Source organism: Harpia harpyja, chromosome 7 (genome assembly GCF_026419915.1).
Source record: "Harpia harpyja isolate bHarHar1 chromosome 7, bHarHar1 primary haplotype, whole genome shotgun sequence".
Lineage (NCBI taxonomy): Eukaryota > Metazoa > Chordata > Aves > Accipitriformes > Accipitridae > Harpia > Harpia harpyja.
Genome location: NC_068946.1, coordinates 56315420 through 56327259, shown reverse-complemented (window position 1 = coordinate 56327259; position 11840 = coordinate 56315420). Strand labels below are relative to the sequence as shown.

The 11840-nt window shown below is 40.6% G+C and overlaps 1 protein-coding gene across 8 annotated transcripts in view; it reads right to left on the bottom strand.

The window, feature by feature from the left end:
• The window catches only part of GALNT13 (polypeptide N-acetylgalactosaminyltransferase 13), a 195385-nt gene that overhangs the window by 30688 nt on the left and 152857 nt on the right, over nucleotides 1-11840 (bottom strand). The window lies entirely within an intron of this gene.

Below are 11840 nucleotides of genomic sequence, written 5' to 3'. Positions count from 1 at the left end.
AGCAGCATCCCGCTGGCCGTCTGGAGTGGTGCGTGCGCCACAAATCATAAATACAGGTCATGAAGAGAGAAAAAAAAGAATAATGATCAAGGAGAGGGGAAATCAGTCAGAAATTCCCCCTGTACAGTGTATTCTTATTTAAATCAAAAGAATATATGGTGCTTTCAAGACTCACGATAGGTAGCCAAGCAATTTATGTATCCGTTGATGCTAGAAGTACGCACCCAAGTAGAAGAAATGTAAGTGGGAGGACAGAGACACGGCTGTGCATCCCGGACGCAGGAGAGGTCAGCACTGACCGTGCATCGGACACGAACACGCTTCGTACAGCTCACGACCTCGGCGCATCGGCACCGCGGACAGATTAAGTCCGAGAGAGAGGTGACTTAAAATCTACTTTGTAAGCACGTGAATAAGGAACTTAAGTGTTAAAAAGTATTGTGGAAGCCTTTGAGATGCAGCATTCACTCTCCAACCGGTGCATGCCACATGGGGTAACACGCTCGCCCCGTGCCCGCTCTGGCCGAGGGCGATTTTTTTTCGGCGGCAGAGGTGAGCGTGGTGGGAAATCCCTCCCGGGGCTGCAGCCAGCCAGCTCAGCGCTTTGCCTTCCCCATAGTTTCCTGGGAAGAAATCCATCACGTGGAGAAGAAATGCCAGACGTACAGTTCTAGTGCCAAAGAAAGGAAGGCTTCATCTATTCAACTTCTTAACTTTCTGTTCAAAGAAAGAGTAACAGGAAAACACCATTCCCATTTTCCACCCTCTTACCAAGCCGACTTTTGCAGGTGTGCATATGGCTTTCAGAGTTTAAAATAATACTGAACACATAATCTGCAATATCCTTTTCAATACCGACATACTCCAGGAAGGGGACAGCTCGGGAAGGAACCGTGCATCACAGAAAGAAACATAAAAGCCAGTCTTAAGGTGCTCGGCCAACTTGAGTTATTAAGAAAGATAATCAAAAAAACAAAAAGCATGTCAAATAGTCTCTGTAGCCTAAATTAATCTAATTTTAGACAAGAGCTATCATCGAAAGAAACAGTAGTAGGCAAAGCATTAGTAACTGCCAGCACTCAGCTGAAATAGTTTGAAAGACACTCCCAGATTAATATCTGAAATCCATGCTGCATTTCCATCATCTTCTGCTTTCCATTATTTATGGGATCTTATTTTGAAATTATCATAGAGGTGAAGCTCCAAGGATATCAGTGTATTCTGCTAGGAAATCACGCCCTAAAGCACAAGATGATATCAATTTTTAAAGAAATTCAGCAGACAACAACAGTAAAGCGATTCATTACCATTAACAAAAATTTAACTTATTTTGGATTTTGCACTCTTACCCATATTTCCAGGTATTTACCAGTTACATCTTTGACCAATTAGATTTAGGTATCATTATGTAATTGTAGGATATGAAGTAATTCTAGATAATTAACTAAAATACAGGATATGCTACAAATTATTGCTACAGGCTAAAATCAAGGCGGGTGCTCCTGGGAAGCACTTTAGCCTGATCACAATGGCTGGGGCCGACTGTTGCTTCATCAGCTACGGATCAGCAAAAACTCCTCGGAAACCAAATGTTCTTGGTTGGTGCCAAGAAATTAAGTGGCACTTACTCAGGCATTAGGAAAGCATAAAATTATAAACTTCGGTAAACAGAAGTATTCCAATAAAACCTTCCACCGTAACCCATATAGAGAAATTAAATCGTAATAACTTAGGGGATGGCAGAAAAGTGAAGAGAAATCAAATGCAGGTTAAGTCCAGGCGGTGCCATCCCCTAGCAGAGCTGGCTGAAGGTGATGAAGAGGATCTGTGGGGACAGATTTCTATGGTGGAAACGCAAGAGGTCCGGGGAAAGCCGAGCTCACGGGGAATACAGGGGCCGTACAGGACAGATGCGGTGGACAGGAGGCTTCATCTGCTCTGCAACTCACAGAACATCTTCTGGGCTACAGGATGTTCAGTACAGTATTTGGGGTGGTTTTATAAAATTCTCAAAGATTTTTTTTTTTTCCCCCCAAGGAACAGAGGTAATTGATCAGCTGTTCTGCAGTCAAGGAGATTGATCACAGAGTTTCATTTGACTCTGTTTAGGGGAAGAAAAGTATCAAAAGGTCAGTACTACAGTCATTATTTAACATTTTACTTTTTCAAATGGCAATTTTTTTCGAAGTACAACTCATGCAGTCACTAATTTAACTTACACTACCTAAAACGCCAAGGTGCCTAACCCCTGTGCTTCCATTAAGTAGCATCTTGTGGCTGTTCCATTGCTTTGTGTATATCTGTATTCACCACAAAAGAATCAAATGAAACAGACACCGAAGAGCATAACCTCCGGACCTGGTCGGGCATGAACAGGATCATGACATGAGTTTTGCTGCAGAGTATTTGTCATTTGTATGTACCAATGGTGGAAGACCAAGAACACCCGCCTGACTTCGAAAGATGTCTGTGCAATGTGTGCTATGCAGAACTGAGCTGAAAACATCTTTGCTTTCAGAAAAGAAACTTTATTAAAAAAAAATAAATTATGTTTTCCAGGCAAGCTTTTACGGGCAAGGGGGAGTGGTGGTCTGTGATTGCTGCCTCTTCCGGAGGAATAGACATGCACTACTGCTATTATTTGTGCTACTCAATCCTTATCTATAATTAAGCTAATCTTCCTCATGGGAAGGCACTGGAAGTATTAGGAGAAAAGCAATATCTGTGTTTCGTAGTGCTTTGTACTGTGGGGATCTGATGAAGCTGAACATGAGGAAAAAGGATATTAACACTGTTATAGTCTGAGACTGCAAACAACACTGCCTTCCCCTACCACACGCACACATTTTGATATCTGAGTTACAAACCAAATCAGAAACGCTGTCTCTCAATGAAAATACCCTGTGGATTCACCAAACGCCTTGTTTCTATTTTGCTTTAGAATTCTTCCAGGGATTTCTATTTCCACATTTGGCTCAGCCCTGCAATTGCTGGAATAGAAAAAGCAATAAATCATTTTCCACTCAATCTGGCTCAACTTTGTACTTGAGATTTCTGTAATTAAACAAACTCCAGCAAAATAAATTCTAGTTTTACATTTTAATAAAACTTAGCCACAGAGATGGGGAGTCATTGGTGGGTTTGGTATGCTCACCTCACTGGGGCAGGTTTATCTTAAGGCTCTTCAGGTCTTGGGATCCCACAAGAGATGCGGAGACCGTGCCCCCCAGCACGGTAGTGACCCAGGTCTCCATGGCACTGGCATCGATCCCCCCTTCAATCCAAGCTGCCTCTTCCCTTTTCTTCCATAGGCTCCTAACACACGTTGATAATACTCCCCGCTACGACCCTGACTGGTTCTCCCTTCCCAAAGCTCCTCTATTATATATACTGCTCATCTTGCACAAACCGGGCTGGCTCACTTCAGCAGCATTCATTCACATGACACGTAGCGATGCTCGCCCATACAGCCTGCTTTGTCTTCAAGCAAGGACCTCATTTGTATGGATCTCCAGTAAACCTTTATATTCCCTTCTGCTCAATTTAAAACCAAGCTATTATGAATCAATACCTATTTGTTGTCACTACTTGCTAAATAATCGACGGGACTCAGAGGAAATATAGAAATAATTAATGACTAATACGTCCGCTTACACTTAAATAAGAAAACATAAGTAAAATATCCTTGGGCGCAAAAAAGAAATGAAACATCACAAGTAGCTACAGAAAGTGTAGCGTGCAAAAGAATGGACTAAAAGTATCTCAGGAAAGAAGCGGATTGTTTTAACAGAGCAGCAGATGTGTTTCAAGTAGAACAAATTAAATGGTTGCAGCATTCCATTACACCTGCGTTTTTTCTAACGGGCATGTCCAGCAAATTGGCATACGAGGGTATAGTTTTAAAATTGGCAAAATGTACCATTTCTGCAGAACAAGACATTAATTCATGATGATAAAGATGAAAAAAAATTCATCTGGAATGAAACAGAAGTTGCAGAACTAAGAATAATTTTCTTTATGTAAGAATAACACTTTGAAAACTTAATCCAAATTAGGCTTTTGCTATCTTTTGCTGCCTTAAAAAGCCTGAGAGAAAAACCGTTGTTTCACCAAACTGATGTTCTAGTGTATTAAAAGGGAGAGCAATGTGACCAGAGAGACCCGTCTAGCACACCTGTCTGTAGTTCAGCTTTGAAAACCTGCATCGTGTTCCACAGTAGCCAGCTCATTATCCGAGGTGCCCCCTTTAACTGAGAAGGCTAAGAACCGAGTTGGAGGCCACTGGAACCTCCAGAGATGGCGATGGTTTAGTTTGATTTTTGCTTTTTTTACTACCAAAGGAAGATTCAAAATTGTATTATGTTTCACAGACGGCAAAGTGCTAAATTAAAAATGAGTTTGCGACACCAGGATGCCTGGTATGGCACACGTTAAAAGAGAAGCAAGAACACTTGCTAATAATTTTGGAAGAATACTAGTTGCTGCATTAATATGATTCAGCCGGTGCCTGGGAGAATGCTTCTCGCCAGCACGCTCTGCTGCCTTTTCCTTCAAGGAGACAGAGGGTGACTGCTTGGGAAACTCGTGTAATGGTAACCAGGGGCTTGCAGTCCGCATTGTCATTTTGCCGACACGAGAGGAGCGATGCATCCCTCCCAGGACCGCGGTTGAACACCAGGCTGGCCCTGCAGTGCTTTATGAGCTCCTTACAATACAATCCAGAAAATAATACACATAATGCTGTACGCTTCTAAAATCCAGGGACTTTCATCTTGTATCTGTATCAAAAGCAGACATATTAATTGGTAATACATGCATTGTCTAATTAGCCAAAGCATTAGTTCCTTGACATGTCTTATTTATATTGCCAAACCCCATGCATAACTCATTAAAAAGTAAAACAAACAAAAAATGTGCTAACTCCAAAAAAAAACCCCAACACCCACCCTCCGCCCTCTTCCTGAGAAGTTCTTATATCAATTCATGAGTGATTTAAGATAAATATAGGTAGTGGTTTCATAATATAAAATATGGTATAGAATAAAGATTCTGTGCCTTTCATGGGAAAGCATCAGCTATATATGCTTGGAGAAAATATGCTTACAATTTCTAACATAAAAATCTTATCACTCCAGAAAATGAGTCAATATTGTCAATATTTCTGCAAATAAAGCATCGCATGATAGTGTGTTACATGTTTAAAGCTTAATTCTATAGCAAAAGATTAAGACTTTAAATATTGCTTTACTCTATAAACCTACCTGTAACGTATGATACTTAATAGACATATATTTTAGAGAGAAAGACATAGGCTAATTAACTCTTACATTGCCAATTTTGACCAGAGGCTAAAGAAAAAAATATCAATTTTACTGAAATAGATATCAATGGGAACATTATTATGGATAAAATTAATCCATCATTAAGATGGTTCTCCAGTCCGTATCTCAGGACAGCTTTTAAGAGAGGCAGAGTTGAACACAAAACCTCTGACTTTGCTTTAAACATCCAGCACCAAAGAGTAAACATTAAGTAGTAAAATTATTGAGGAACTAGAAGACTTTTGACAGTGAAAACGTTTTTCCTCTGAAAACCATAAAAACCTCTTACATTATAGCTCTTCTTTGGAATAAAAAATACGGAAAATTAAGTGTTCCTGGGAAATTTCATCTCTTTTACTAACATGTAAGAGTAACAGGAGTGAAACCTGCGCTACTAGGACTATAGCAAGGCTAGAGCTGATTTAAGTTATAAGAGTGTTTATGTAAAAAAAATGTATTTGTGTAGCTGGAAAAATTACTAAATACCTTCATGAAAGACCCTTACATTCATGCTGTTTTCAAATGAAAACATTTGTCATTGACATTCATTGTATTAAGACTAGACGAGTAGCTCAGCCATCAATCTCTATTTTGTGGGTATCTTAAATGAGTTTCACTTTGAATGTCCATGCAACCCTACAAACCAGGATTGTTTCCCAACTCAGAAATCTTAGAGATAAAATACAAAGCCAGCCTCTGTCCCCAGTGTATTCAAATATATGTTTTGTATTACCTGGTATTTCAATATTGGGCGCAGTATGCATGAGTATATTATTTTTTCTATTCCATTTATATTGCATATAAAGTAATAAAGGTTTTCTTTCTACTCTTCCCTATCAGCTGAAAAGCTACATTAAGTCATTAGAGATTTGTAATATGCCCCACAAGAGATACCTTTAGGAAAAAATAATCTATGGTGGCCCTGTCTGGCAATGATCTGCCAACCCACACTTTATGCTCCATTTTATTACAAATTTAATAAAATGCTCTTTGCAAATATCAGTGCTATAAATGACACAAAAGATAAAACATGAATTTGATCTGTCTCGATTCGTGTATGTTAATTACACGGGAGCACTTCTGTGTGTGTTGATCTACAAATGTCATCTTTCTCCTTTAAAAAAACCAATGGATATTCAGAAAAGAGGGATCACATCTAGGAAGAAAGGTTTTAAGCTCCCTTTTAACTGCAGCCTTAGGTTAGGGCAGCATTAATAAGTCAAGACCTTTGGAACAACTACAAGACAGGAAAACCCAAATTCTCACACCTCCTGTCCTAAGTACCTTTGAATGAAATCAAGCTAGATGACCCCAAGGCCAAAGTCAAACAACATGAATTCTCAAGGCACTTGCTGGTTTGAATAACACAATATTCAGCTTAATACTGAGGTGCTCCAAGTCCTGCCCTTTCTTCCGACAAACACTCCGCGTGGGAAAGCGTCCACGGCACTTCACTGGCTTCTGCCACAAAACCACTGCGGGAAAGAGGCTGGTATGCAGGAGACAGACTCCTGCGATGGAAAACAGGGGTAATCTCTTTTAAATTCAAGCACTGTGGAAAGGGAAAGCTACTGCCGTAACTGCCCGCTGTTCCCAATCGGTGGCAGCGGTGCAGTCTAATTCAAAACACCAGCATGGATTCGCTCCAGTCTCTTTTCTGTGTATCCTTTTGAAACCAAGGTCAAGTTTGTTATTAATTAAAAAAATCAGGGTTTAATAATGCCAGCCAAATATTCATTCAGATGGGGACAGCACGACCTCCCGGGACTCATCCGGAGCCAGCCCCACTGTCCTCCCAGCCCCTCGCCCGCTGCTGCCGCAGCATCCCCCTCTGCACAGCACAGCCAGCCGTGCCGGTACGGCTCTCATTTCAGACGCCTCCTCACCTGCTTCTGTGAAAAATGTACATCTGTATATACAGACACATGTAATTTTTACCTGAAAAGTTAAGAAACAGTGAATAACACCATAAAGATAAGTATCTTGCAGCACAATTACTTTTGTTCAATATTTTGGGGGGTTGGGGTTTTTTTTTTTTTCAATCAGAGAAGCTCAATAAGCAAGGACTATCAATATGATTCAGGTTTTCAATGTTAGTGTCTTAAATATAAGCAGAGAAGCAACAGAAGAAAGGTATTTTTTTGATTCAAGCAGCAGTAGCTCAGCCGGCCCCTGCACTGCTTCTCTTCCTAGAGGTATCCCAGTAAGGCCTGTATGAGCAGTCTCTTACGCATATGGAGTCAAAGAATATTTCTGGCGCTTAAGAGTGCCTACAAGAATGCATTCGTATTTGGCTGGGGCAGAATTAATGCCTAGCCTGAGACTGACTGACCACGAGAAATTTCATCCCTCATTCATGATGCATTCAGCCCTACAGCTGAATTTAGTTGAGCAAGGAACCAAGACAGGACCTTTGGTAACAATGATGCTGAAAAAGTCGTATTAAATTTTGTACTTGCTTTCTTTCTTTTTCTTTTTTCTTTCCCCCCACCCCTTTTTTTCCTTTTCTCTTTTTTTCTTTTTTTATCCCTAGCATACCCGTTTCCCACCCATGGCAGACTATGGGAGGAACAGTGCAATTCAGCAGTGCAGTGCTTTTCTCCCGTGGAAAATCCTCCTCACTCTGAGCGAGTGCTTTCCTAACGGAATCAGTGCAGAGCTGAGCTGTCCCGCAGGTGCACCAGGGCGGCCATGCGTACTTCCCTGTGGGATCATAATGCCACAGGTTAAATGAACTTATTTTGGAATTAGTGCACTTGCAGCTCTGGCAGTCCTCTAGCACTAAAATGCTAAATAGGTAAGGGAAGAGTGAAAATGTTTGTCAAGAGCTCTTACTTCCTAAATTGATACAGTCATTATCAACCTAATTATATAATTACACTTGAAAGGAGGATTGCGCATCATCTGCTGAGTAAATCTAAGTAAAACACAAGCACTTATCTTGGAATCCCAAATTAAAACTATAAAGTACTATATTTAAATTCTCAATAATGCTTCAAATAAAGTGCTCGAAAAATAATGTAACTTTGCATTTTAGCCTTACTTTAATAGACTAGGTAGGACACAGGAATTGAATACTAACTGATTATTAAGAAGATAAAGTGGTTTAGCAATGCACTAAGTGTACAGAGAAACTGAACTATTATATGCATTATCTTTTTCAGCTGACTGTGCAAATGCAGGCCTATTCTGAGCATGTAATTATTTCCATTCAATGATTAGATACAGTATTTTAATGCATAAATTGACGGAACTGCCTACATTTAGGAATATATGGGCTGAGTGGAATGAGATATGCTGGAACAACTTGAAAAAGAAGTGAATAAGGCTGCTAGGAATAGTGTGCTGGGTGACTGGAACAGCCTGAGAAGGTACATACGTGCAAATCCACCTGGGTATACACAAACGTGCTTACACGTGTTTGAAACAGTAAAATAAGATGCGTGGTCTTGTACGTGAGAAACGAGTTGGTTTGATAGCAAAGAACTACCTGGAGTGTCATCCTGCACCGTTGATTTACATCGATTACACTAGCAATTTAATGGATAATAGTGAAAATGACAGAAAGCTGACTGCTAAATATACTAACAGAGATTAGTAATTATTAAGCTATTAGATTTTTTTAAGAGGGATGTCAATAAAAGATCGATATGGAGAGAAGGAGAGAGAATTGCTGAAAGCAAATGAATATGCAGCACTTGACTTCGCAGCTTGGCGTTGCACGGGGCACACCTTGCCTCACCGGGATGAGGTTGGCCACCCCACTTTTGGGTACTTTGCTTTCCCAAGGAATCAGGAAAGAACACTTTTTGCAGTCAGAAAATTGCGAGGATTTGTACTGATTTAGGAGGAAAGCCTCCTCTGTCAGCTCAAGTCCCCGGCACCATTTTAACCTTATCGTAAATGAGATGGGCTTCAGAGCGCTACTGACGTCAACTGTAAAATGGGCAATACGCAGCCGCTCCTCCGTTTTTAGAACAAATTCATATATTTCTTTTCTTGTCTAAGAAAGGGACTTCCTTTAATCCCCTTTGAAGTGATTCCAGCATTTCTGAGATTTTTTTAAACTCTTCTGAATTATTTGGCTCTTGTGGATTCAGACTGTAGTCATGCTCCAGACTCTTAGGTTCCTGCCAGGAAAAATTCAAAACTCCTTGTCAAATGCAGTATTTATACTAAAACAAAAAGGTGAGTGTTCCTTACTACAACCATATTTTGTGATCTTACTCTCAGTTTTCAAACCCATCCCAGCCTCAGCAAACAGAGCTTTCACAATGCTGGGACACGGCTCCAGCCAGAGAGCAAAGCCACTCTGCACTCCAAAACACACAGCGAAAATAGAACTGCATTGTTTCCCCACACGCCAATGCAAATAACCTACAAATGGAGTATATTTTCTACAAGAATTGTTCCTCCTACTCTCACCATGTGACAAATTAAGCCTATTTTTCAACTCAAATCATTCTGCACAGAATTTCATCTGTATGGTTTTCCTTTTTTTTTTTTTTTTTTTTAAATCTAGGTTGGATATATTAAAAATTCTGGTTCCTAACTCATCTGAGCATGTGGCATGAACAAACAGGCAACACATAGGATGGCCAAATTCAAAGGTAGCAGAAATAAAAGATTTTATTCTCAGCCACACACAGCTTCTACAAAGATAAGGGGAGGCAGCAATTTTAAATCTAAGACCACAAAAAAATTCAGATGGGCTCTTCTTCAGTGCAGTTATATTTTTACAAGCAGACAGCCTCAAGAAAGCAATTCGTAACTCGATTGATCAAGACTTTTACCCTGAAATATAATTACTAGGTATGCACCCTAATTATACCAAAAGATATATTTAACACAACGCCACAGTGAACAACCATTGGTTCCTCTTTCTCCTAGGACATCATCTAAGAAATCAAATTAATCAGGCCCCAGAGGAGAGCTGAGTAGATGAGTGTGCACTGATAGATAATAGCTTCAGAGACCTAATTACTAAAATGCAACTTTGTTCTCTAACAGAATTATCTAGAGATCTGTATTTTTCAGATTAATAAACTAAGAGAAAGGCGTGCCAGACAAAAGGATAAAAAACAGTTTAATAATATAGGGAAATAATTTCTGACATTTAGAAATGACCTATTAAAAAAATCTACTATTTCCTATGCGCTTTTATTACAATTTTTTTAGTTAAATGTTATTGTTAACTTTATTTTCTAAAACCTCTAAGTACCTTTCTCCTCCATTTGCTTCTTAATCCTGAGGAACACCATCATCACATTTTAATTGTCAATTGATATAGCATATTCATAAACAACTTCAAAAATATCAGAAAATATAAAGGAGACCTATAGTGAAATTCTTTCCAGTGACTGAAACAGCAGACATCAAGTTTTGAATTAAACAAATCTTGTCCTGCCAACATCAGTTACTGACCTAATTTCACCTTTCTATCTCAATAAAATTTTCTTCATAGGTTCTCTATTTGAATTTTGTGCAAATCTGCAAATCCATAACTGTGTAAAGAAGAGAGAGTACATTTAGCAGCACTAAATTTCTGCTGATTTGTGCTCATTTCAGAAGTGAATAGCAGTTTCGCTCATAGAAAGACAAGGAATAACTTAACAACACATACAAAAAGTACCTTGGCATCTCACCCTAACTTTTCTAATAAAAAGAAATGGCTTCATTAAAAATTGTCGTGACAAAAACAGAATCATTTTACCCTGCATCGGCTCCACAGTTGTACCTATAACTAACAATTGCAAGCAAATGACCTAGAAATTATTAACTCGCCCCCCTGCCCACAGAGCCGAGGTTAAGAAGCTGAGCCATCGAGCCCAACCGCACCTCTCGTGCGTGCCCTTTGCATGCCGAAAGCTCTCCGGGGTCATTTGCCATCGTTGGGCTAACGAGTTTGAGGGTGGGATGCCCGTCCCCCAGGGATGCCCAGCGGCAAGGAGCGTGCCAAAGCACGGTGGAGATGAAGGAATGAAGTCCATCAGGTGGGAGAGGGGAGGGACCGGCGGCCAGGACGGCAGCGGTAGCGGGGAGGGAACCCACGCCGGGAGAGCTTGCCGACACGATGGGAAGGGGAGACGTGGTAATTTACAGCTTTACGAGGGTCTCCTCAGCGATTGCTCAAGGGATCTTCGAGGGAAGGCCCGGCATGATCCAAACGCTGTGCTGTATGTGCAGAGCCATTTAAAATCGGTTGGAAACAGAGCTGCCTTCCTCCCCTCCCCAGGTAGCAGAATCCACAGGTATTTAAGTGCTGGCAAGGTAAGCCCCTTGTGCTTCGTCTAACTGTGGTCTTGTTTTTATCACCAGTAGCCAAAGGCACGCTCGAACCCGGCTACCCTGGGGGTGCAGAGGGAATGTCCCCCCCTACCCCGAACAGCCCTGCCCCTAGAGCTGAAATACTGCAGGGTGGGTTTGATTTCTGTCTCCTTATCTTCCCATCTTTTTGGACGGAGACTGCATTTTTAGAGCCACCTTGGCCTCATACTGGTATAAAAGAAAGGGCTAAAG